A 10,511-nucleotide genomic window follows, 5' to 3' on the forward strand; every position below is an offset into this window, starting at 1 on the left:
TGTATAATAAGACTGTGCTGTCTGCAGTGACCTGTGTCCCTGATGGATAGGTGACAGGGCAAGCACAGGCTAGCAGGATTTATTAGGCAGGGTTATTACGGAGAAATTGCTGCCTTTCTTGCCCTGATGAAGTGACCGTCCTGCGATGAGGATCGATAGCTGTCATCTCTTGCCATACAGGGTCTTCTCATCAGACAGGAAGCCTGTGCACAGAGATAGGCAGCGACCAGTAATGGGATATTGATCACTGCCAGGGACAGCAGGCTTACAACTAAACCTACCTGCCCCTGCTTCCCACAGGGGCCAGAGCAATTACAGGGGCCCTTCGGACCCAAATAATCAGCCAGATTTATCTCGGCTTCATTATGTTGGGAAATGACAGACATTGTGGTTGTCTCTGAGTTCCAGGGACAGTCCCGGGTTGGGCAGATCTGTCCATGGAAATGTTTGTCCCGTCGTATTCCTCCTCTGCATGACGCATTTCATTCTTCCCCATCTGTTACCATACGGTGACCTTTGTTAGAATGTTGTGGTTTCTCGGTTATATCCGTATTTATAATGTCCTTTCACGACAATGGCATGCAAAACAAGCTGGCCACACACTGCTAGATCTGCGTATCACCGTCATATGAAAAATCAGGTCAGAACATTCCATAAGAGACTTCACGAATGTCGTTCGAAATTGTGTTTGACTTTAACGTCCAATATTTGGAATGAATGGAGTTTCCCGAGTGAAAACCACATTCACTGTTAGAATTCCATACACTATGACCGTACACTATACAATATCATTGTACAATCTCCATTCACCATCAACTATATAGTGTGTGGGCAGAGCCTGCGTGATTTCATACAAAGGGAATGTCTTGTTTAGGTTTGTCCTCATATTACGTAGTTTGGGTAAAGCTAAAGGAGATTGTATAATCAGATTGTACAGTGTATGCCAACTTACATGTGCCCACACATCTTGCGATCATTGGACGGCACTTTTCGTCCGATGATCGAACCGTCGTATGATTTTCGTACTGCGGCCCCATCCTGCCCCGATTATCGCAAGGTTGGATCAGCGGTAATTAACAGAAAAGCAACTGGACGAATTGCGGTAATCGACCGCACTTATTTTCGTCTGCGCATGTGCAGTGTAAATCGTACCAATTGTGGCGTACGGAAACGCCACCAACCTTGCAAAAATCGTACGATCGACCGAAGTTTTCTAACCTGCTGGTTAGTCAAAAGTCGATCGATTGTACAGTATGTGTGGTTGTACACTGCCCATCAACCTTACGAATATCGGACAATAATGCAAGCGCATGCAAAGATCGCCCGATATTGGTATGGGCACCTTAAGGCTGACCATACACCAGGCAATCCGATTGTAACATCTCCTTTAGATCTACCATCAAGAGCCTGTCTGATTGGCTACAAATTGAATTGATTGTTTATGTTTGTCCTCTAATTTTGGTAAATCTATAGCTGGCCATACACCCAGGGGCGTATCTGCCGCGAGGCAAACAAGGCGTTTGCCTGGAGCGGCAGATTCCCTGAGAGCGGCGTTGCTGTGGCTCTCTCCCCTTGATAAATTTTATTTATCAGGGGAAGTGAACCGGAGGCTTTAGGCTATAGTAGAGCCGGGGACGAGGACGGCCGGCGGGGACGAGGACGGCGTGCTGCGGTGGTGTCCAGAAGGCGGCGCTTTGAATGCCAGGTGAGTGATTGTCTGTGCAGATGGGGCCTCCCCCACGGGGGGGCTGCTGATGGTGACGATCGGCCTCAGTACGGGGGGGGGGGGCTGAGGGGATGGAAAAAGTGCAACAGATTTCTTCATCTACGCTAAACTGTGTGGGTGGAGGAATCTTCCGCTGGGCCAAGCTTCAGTATCTTGCTAGTCGGCCTCGCTGGCTGTCCAAATACCTGAACATTGCCCACATCCAATCAGATTGTTCAGGGATTTTGACAGCCAGTAAGACCGACTAGCAAGATACTGAAGCTTGGCCCAGTGGGAGATTCCTCCAGCCACACAGTGTAGCGTAGATGAAGGAATCTGTTGCACTTTTTCCATCTGACCATAGAAAGTCTGCAGATAATCTACAGGTGTATGGCCCGCTTAAAGGAGATTGTACAGAGATTGTGCATCAATAGTGCACGACCATTTTACACCTCAAAGTGAACCTGATCAATTAAAATACTATTTACAATATAAAATACAAAATAAATTGTCCTTTACAGCACGAGACAATCTCTGTGCCCCCTTTATGTCAGAGACCCTGTGACAAGCTGTACATAGTAGTAAAGTCTGCTTTGGTTACGAGAGTATTTGTTTTCTCACGTTTGTTCATAATGTTGCCGTTTTTTCAGAGATGAAACAAAATATTTTTACAAAATGCAGCAAATTCCTGATTATTCTTGAATTTGATTCATACCCAACTAGGACTCTGGGGATGGGTAGCGCTGTGCCTGATAACTACCCCAGTGCCTATGGACCGGTAAGTGACACATTGGTGGGAGTTTATCAAAACTGGAGCAGACAGAATATGGAGCAGGCGCCTTTAGTAACCAATCTGCTTCTCTCTTCAGTTTGTTCACTTAAAGGAGAACTATGAGCTGAGTGATTTTTACCCAGCCTCATAGTTCGAGCCGACGTGTGACAATGAAACTGTCACACTAGATCGGGAAGTGAGCGAACACATAGCGTCGCTCGCTCACTTCTCGATCCTGTCCCTGCAGAGAGCCGTGACTGTCACTCACGGCTCCCTGCAGGGGTCCCCCCCCCCTCCTCCAGTGCTGACTGGTGGAACGGACGGGGAGGGGACAGCTGGCTCTGCCTCTAGATAGGTCACTCACGCAGCTGGGCGGATCCAGACATAATTGTCGAGATCCATCCCGGCTGCGGCGTCTCAGTATACCGCAAGCTGTAGCTCGCGGTATACTGAGCTTAGGGTGACGGGAGAACGCTAGTTTGTGTCCTCCCGTTACCCTTAGGAGAACTATGGGGAAAAAGCACTTACCCCATAGTTCTCCTTTAAGCTTTGAAAATGAGAGATAGAAGCTGATTGACTGCCATGGGCAACTACTCCAGATTGTGTCTGCTCCAGTTTTGATAACTACCCCTCATCCAGTTTTATGCCATCAAGGCAGCAGCAAATAGGTGTAGTGGTTAGCACTTCAGCCTTACAGCACTGGGGTTGCCGGTTCAAATCCTAGTCAGGACACTACCTGCAAGGAGTTTGCACGTTCTCCCCATGTTTGTGTGGGTTTCCTCCTCTAAATTGACCCTATATGTGAGATAGGGACCTGAGATTGTAAGCTACTTGAGGGCAGGGACTGATGTGAATGTGCAGCTATGTAAAGCGTAGTAAATTGCCAATGCCATATAAATACCAATAATAAATAAGCCAGAGACAGGTAACCTTCCATATGTTCCAGAACCAAATGTTCTAAAAAATAAATAAATCAATTCTATAAAATTAAAATAGATTAAAAGTCAAATATGAGTTCTCGATATGCTGGAATGTGGTGATCCTGCGTGGTGAGTCAATGATCTTTCTAAATCACTATCCTGTACATGTGTTTGCTATATTGTGAATCGCGGTTTCCTGTGTGTTACCCTTGACTTCTTCATGCACCATCTATGTCCTATGCAAACTGTATGTACTGATATCCTTCCCTATCCCAATAAACCTACATTTTTTGATTTAAAAAAAGTGAGAGTGTAATGTGAGCTCTTAATGCGCTGTTCTAGAATTTGGTGATCCTGCGTGTTGAGTCAATGTTCTTTATAATTCAGTAACCTGCACATATATGTGCTATGATGAGGATCACCCTTGACATCTTCATTCACCGTATGTACTATGCGAAATCTATGTACTGCTATCCTTTTCTATTCTATTCTTCTTTGATGATAAAAAAAAGTTAAAGTAGAAGAGCAACCAATATACACTCTGTTATCTGGTATCCAACTAACCAGAACTCTCATCTAACCAGAAAAACAAAATCCCCCTGTGTACTCACTGTTCTGCTGATCTGCGGTATGTATTATCCTGGAAACGATTGTGTGTCTATTTGTCTTAATTTGCTTTTGATTACTACAATTTTCAATATTAATATGAAATCAATACAGAGTTTATGCTATGGCATAGTATGGTGTATGGCATTGGTCAGACCTACTTTTAATAGTAACTCTCAAGCAACCAGAAACAACATTTATCCGGAATTTACCAATCCAGGAAAGAAATGAATCAAAAATTCATACATGAGCATCCCTCAAGCTCAGAACCACCCAGCCAACACATCTTCTGCATTACATTCAATAGGAAACAGGTGGCCCATTAAGACAACGTATAGCATAAATTCTCACCTATTTCCTTCCCGGTCTCAGACTCTTGATAACTCTCAGTTTTTGGTCTCCTCTCTCCAACCTGATTGAGTATGTCCACAATGGAGAAAGGAGTGTGGAGGAGTTTCCCATTACTGTTAACTTTTTCTTCTGAGCTATCGCAGTTCAGCATGCCCATGATGATCCAGCTGATCTCTGTAGGAACTGACCTGGCGCTGGTACCTGAAGTCCTACCAAGGTATCCTGTGAATCTGATGAAGAGTCTTGGGCTTAGGCAGATCCGAGTCAGGTCGGGGGGCTCTTGTGATCCCTCCAGTGCCCTCAGTGTCTGCTTGTCTATGATGACAGGTGTCTATATGCGTCTCTGCTTTAATGGGCATCCCATAGAGGAGGAGACACAGCAAGCAGCCACGAGACAGAGGGGAGGAGATGACACTAAACTGGAAAGAGAGAACAGTGACAAGCCAGGAGGCGGAGGAGAGAAGTCTATTTATCTTTGGTACCCAGTCCATTTATTTGTCCTTGGTGACCTGCCATTGTACTCTTTGATTGCCACAATTACTGTGCATGTACACTACCCCATCCTATATGGCAGCCCTTTCATCTCGCATCTGCCCCTCATCTCAATCATCTACTTAATTCCTCGTCCATTTCGTCTTAATCTCTAAATTAGTGTTGGTTGGTTAGCTGTAATGTGAATTTCAAGGTATGGCTTAAACCAAAGACATCCACTCATCATTGTTCTCTGCTTCTAGATTGATGCGGACTTTAAATATTTCACAATAAAAAACATAAAACGCTGCTGTTTGTTTTTAGAACATGATAGGTGTGTATCTTCGGTCTTGCAGGAATTAAACAGATGTAACTGAGCTTTAAGAGAAAATTTAGATAATTGTTATACAAATAAAAGGTATGAAAATGACTCTATGTATTTATTTTACTAGCAGGTTATTGTAAACTATGCAAATATAAAATTAAAGGAGAACTATGGGGTTAAGGCTTTTCCCCAAAGTTCTCCTTAGGGTAACGGGAGGACACAAACTAGCGTCCTCCCGTCACCCTAAGCTCAGTATACCGCGAGCTGTAGCTCGCGGTATACTGAGACGCCGGAGAGGATCCCGACATCGATGTCGAGATCCGCCCAGCTGCGTGAGTGACAGCTGGCTCTGCCTATCTAGAGGCAGAGCCAGCTGTACCCACCCCCTCCCCGTCCGTTCCGCCAGTCAGCGCTGACGGATCAGAGCGGGGCGGGGGAAATCCAGCCCCTCCACTGTCACAGCAGAGAGCCGTGACAGGATCGAGAAGTGAGCGAACATCGGCATGTGTTCGCTCACCTCCCGATCTACTGAGCCGACCTGTGACAGTCTCATTGTCACAGGTCGGCTAGAACTATGAGGTGAGTGAAAAGCACTCACCTCATAGTTCTCCTTTAAGAGGCTAAAGAAGCCCCCACAAATTACAACCTGATCACTTCTACAATACCTGGGAAGAGACATTTAAATAACTCTAAACATACCTGTACGCCAGAGGAGGAGTCACAGTGTTCTGCTTTCAGGTCACATGACCCAAACCAAAGCATTATAGGTTGACATACAACAGAAAAACCTACCAGTGTATGCCCAGCTTTAGTCATGTGACCAGCAGTAGCTCTGCATTGTGTGCACCAATACCAGTGGAATCTTCTTTCACTTTTAGGGCCGGTTCACACCACAAAGTCCGCGTCCCAGTGCATTCGGCCACTGGAACGCAAGCCGGCCTGTGTTCAGGGGCGTGGCGGTGCATTGAAGTCAATGGATCCGCAGCCATGCCGCCCGCACACATTAGTGCTTGCGTTCTGCTCCAGTGTGATCAGCAAAGATAGTGCTTGCAGCATTTTGTTCGGACCGGACCGCAGGCATAATGTGCCTTGCGTTCCAGTGCGGCCGATCGCATTGCGGCCGGAGGCCGTGGCTACGGTACCATTCACTTCAAAGGAACGCCACGCCCCCTCTTGCCCTACAACATAGTGAGCCGGCAGCAATGCAATGCAGTGCGTTCTGGCCAGAATCGTGCCGGAACGCACTGTGTCTGGTGTGAACGAGGCCTTATAGTATGATATCGTTGCATCAGAGCGTGCGATGGGGAATCTCCGATACATTTTTAATGCAGGTTTACACTTCAAATGATGACTATTCAAAAAAATGTTTTAAATGTATTACTTAATTACAAAATCATTTAGAAACCTGATTTCCACCCCCTTCTGTAGTGTTCTATAGGCAGCATGTAGTGGGTGGAGCCTGCATAGTCCCTCCCACATGTCACTGCTACATTTACAAGGTAATATTTGGGTTTGCAAAGGCATTTGCTGCACATGAAGTGGGTTTATATCCTTTGTGGTTATTGAGGGATATATCTGAATAAAAGTTTTCATGTGGAGAATTCAGCTTTAAACTCTGGGGGGGTAAAAAATACTTAACCCTTGCATTGGGGCTACCCCCAAGTTGTAAGGAGTTAAGTGCTCGTTTTTGTCTAGGTTCAAAGATAACAAAGTTATACTCACCCGAACGTCGGATCCGGGTGGCTGTGACAGAGTTCAATCCAGAGTCACGTAACCCCCGCCCCGCAGCAGCGATGGTATGGCCCTTGGCGTCCTCACATCCTATAGATAGGCTATAGAACGTGAGGACTCAGGGACCTTAGACTGTTGCAGTGGAGGGGGAGTGAGGCAGAAGAACCGCATCTAAAAGCCTGTAAGCTCCGAGGATCAGGTGACTATAACTTTTTTATTTGTAAAGCTGATGAAAACGAGCACTTAACCCTTGCAATACTGGGGTAGCCCCAATGCAAGGGTTAATAATCTTCTTCCCCAGACGAAAACGAGAACTTAACCCTTGCAGTGCTGGGGTAGTCCCAATGCAAGGGTTGAGAATCTTCTTCCCCAGAAGAAAACGAGCACTTAACCCCTGCAGTGCTGGGGTAGCCCCAATGCAAGGGCAGGGATCTCAAGTCTCCCTGATGTTCAAGGAGTCTCCCTCTTTTGGACAGCAGCTCCCTGATGTCCGCGAGAGAGGCATTTTCTCCCTGAAAGCTTTACTCTGAGTAAACCTTTCCGGTAAGATATCAGTGGGTAAAGTTTCAGAGTGAGGCTTGCCTCCTGGAGGAAGGTCATGTGATCTCTAGAGTAGCTCTCAGAAGGAAGAAGCTACTTGCTGCGCAGAGAGGGCGGACATAGACTACTATTGAGAGCAGGTACAGGCACTGCTGCAGGGTTGAGAGAGAGCTGTTAACCCTTTGTGGATAATATAGAATTAATTATATGTCCTGGTGGTCTAGTTATAGAGAACATTTATATTATTTGCTGCCCATAGCAACTAGTCAGCTGTGTATCAGGGACTTTACTCCTCAGTGTTTTTCTAAAAAGGTCTCGGGCTGTCTAATAAATTGTGACCTTTACACCGACAGAAGGTTAATAATCTCCTTCCCCAGACAAAAACAAGAACTTAACCCTTGCAGTGCTGGGGTAGCCCCAACGCAAGGGTTAAGAATTTTCTCCCCCAGAGTTCTTTAAAATATTAGACTTTCTACACGCTGCCCGAAAATCAGGCAGAATCAGTCCGGTTGCTATGGGCGAAGGCTTCATAGCCAATCAGTCATAACCCTAATTTATCCAAGTGAGCATTCTGTAAAATCATCAATAACGCTGGCTGTGTGGTGTACCGTTCTCTACATGGTGATTCCACAATAACAATCTTCTTCCTGATCCGATATTATACTGAATTCTTCAAAGGCCTGGAAATGGTTTAATAAAGCAGAATGATGTTATTACTGAGGCAGAATTTCAGAATACAATATAATTCCTAATTGTTCTATGATCATCATTTCCTCACAAGCTGATCATTGGAACCGTCATATATATATATAAATTCTGTCCCTGTGCCATCTTTAAATTGCTTTGATCCTGGGTGTGTTTCACCCCCCGACCTGTCCTGATGACTCCGGCGAGCTGAAATCGATATTCTCAGCGTGTGGCGAGCTCTGATAAGAGCGCGCGGCGCGGCCTACGGAGAAGTGGTGGCCTGGATGTTGTATTAGACATCATGTACATCAGCTGGTACTGTAGCTTGTACCTACGTGAAGAACACATCAACACGTTCCAGAATCATCATCTCCCTGTCAGTCACATGTTTATTGGGGAGTCTTTATTTTCCCGGCCATTGAGATAAATACATCAACCTGCTTCTACAATAGGGGGAAAGATGCACAAAGATTTACAAATTCTTCTCAAATTCCTTTTTTTCCTTATAAATCTACACACAACCTCAGCACTGTAACCCCTTGCTGCTGGCGGGAGCTCTGGCCCTTTAGCTGGGTCATGACTCCGGAGACCAGTAGGAGGTGCTCCCGTTCATACAGTCACTGTGATTGGCTGTGCAGTGGTGTTGTAATCTAGAGCCCGTTACTAATCAAAGGCAGTTGAGCGTGAGTGGTTGGTGACAGCTCGGTCACAATTATGGGGGTTCTGATTGAATGTGCCCCAGAACAGCACAATTACACAAATATGCGCAGTTGGGTATTAAGGCACACCTGTAATGCAGAGGTGTATTTACTATAAAATGTGCCCATGGTGTCCTGCCCAGCTCTTGGCAACCAGTGATGTCATGGCTTCCAGGAGCTTGGCGGGACGCCTGCCGGAACAAATAATCAGCGCACTTTGTGGGTCGGCAAACTTTCGCTGACCCATGGATCGGCACCGGCACCCCCCCCCTCACCCCTTCAAGTGGTGCCCAGGGCATGTGCCACTACTGCTGCATAAATGTGTCATGCTGTCTTATAGGGGGCACCAATTGAGCATGCCCCGGAACAGCACAATGATGCAAATATGCGCAATTGGGCATTAGGGCCTATCCGCCATGCTATTACATATATGCGTCACATTACCGTATATGGGGTAAAAAGACAATGTCACCAGAATAATAGATACATGTGTGTGCATTTTTTTTAAAATGTGTTGCTTTTTCCTTTATTTATTATATCTGCAAAATCAATAGGGATCTCATACTTCCGGGAGCGTCAGCAGTACATTATACAGCAATGCAGAATACCACCAGCTATAGAGGACTACAAATCCCAGCGATACATTATACAGCAATGCAGAATACCACCAGCTATAGAGGACTACAAATCAGTTCTGTGTGATGAGGGGGCGGGGATTACACCGCTCCCTCTCATTGGCTGCTGCCCGGCTGGATGATGCTTCACGCTGCGCCCGGAACAAGATGAGGGGAGCAGCGTGAAGCATGTAGGGGCCAGGACGGGAGGAAGAGGTCCCGGGACTGGTAATCAGCGGTCACCAGTGGCCCCTTCCTCCTGTCCTGGGCCCCCTCCAAGTGGCCGAACTCCAGGGCCCGGTCGCGGCCGCGACCTCTGCGACCCTGGTAGTTCCGCCACTGGCAACCGGCTATAGAGGACTACAAATCCCAGCAATACATGATTATACAGCAATGGAGAATGGCAACCGGCTATAGAGGACTAAAAAATGGCAGCAATACATGATTATAGAGCAATGGAGAATGGCAACTGGCTATAGAGGGCTACAAATCCCAGCAAAACATGATTAATAAACAAAGGGGTGGGAGGGGGCGTGGGCATTCATGTCGATGGGACTGCAGACACGCCTCCTGCCCACAGTGCAATTTCCTGCATCGGTACACATGGTACAGCAGTGAACTGTGTTCCAGTGCGGTGCACTATTGTTTGTGATCGCACCGCAATGGAGTGCTGTACCACGCCTTCTGGTGTGGGACATTAAACTGCAGGCAGAAGGCATGTCTGCGATGTCTGAACAAGGGACTCCAGACCCGGCAGGCTCTCGGCAGCCCATACTGGTGAAGTTCTATGGCATTCTCTCTCCCCAGGGAATCTCTGTGCCTCCCAATCAGCTGCATGTACCAGTGATTTACTGTGCCTGCTCTCAGGAGGGTTCCAGAGGGTATAGCAGGTTGATGCGGGCTCCAAAAGGGCTACAGACTTGAGGAGGGCTCCAGTGGTCAGAAGGGGTGTGGGCGTCAGGAGGGCTGTGAGTGTCAGGAGGAATGTGGTGGTCATAAGGGGTGCGGTTGTCAGGATGGGTGCGGCGGCCAGAAGGGGTGCGGGCGTCAGGAGGGCTGCAGGGGTCAGAAGGGGTGCGGGCGTCAGGAGG

Source organism: Nanorana parkeri, unplaced genomic scaffold (assembly GCF_000935625.1).
Source record: "Nanorana parkeri isolate BGI_ZX_2015 unplaced genomic scaffold, ASM93562v1 scaffold127, whole genome shotgun sequence".
Classification (NCBI taxonomy): domain Eukaryota; kingdom Metazoa; phylum Chordata; class Amphibia; order Anura; family Dicroglossidae; genus Nanorana; species Nanorana parkeri.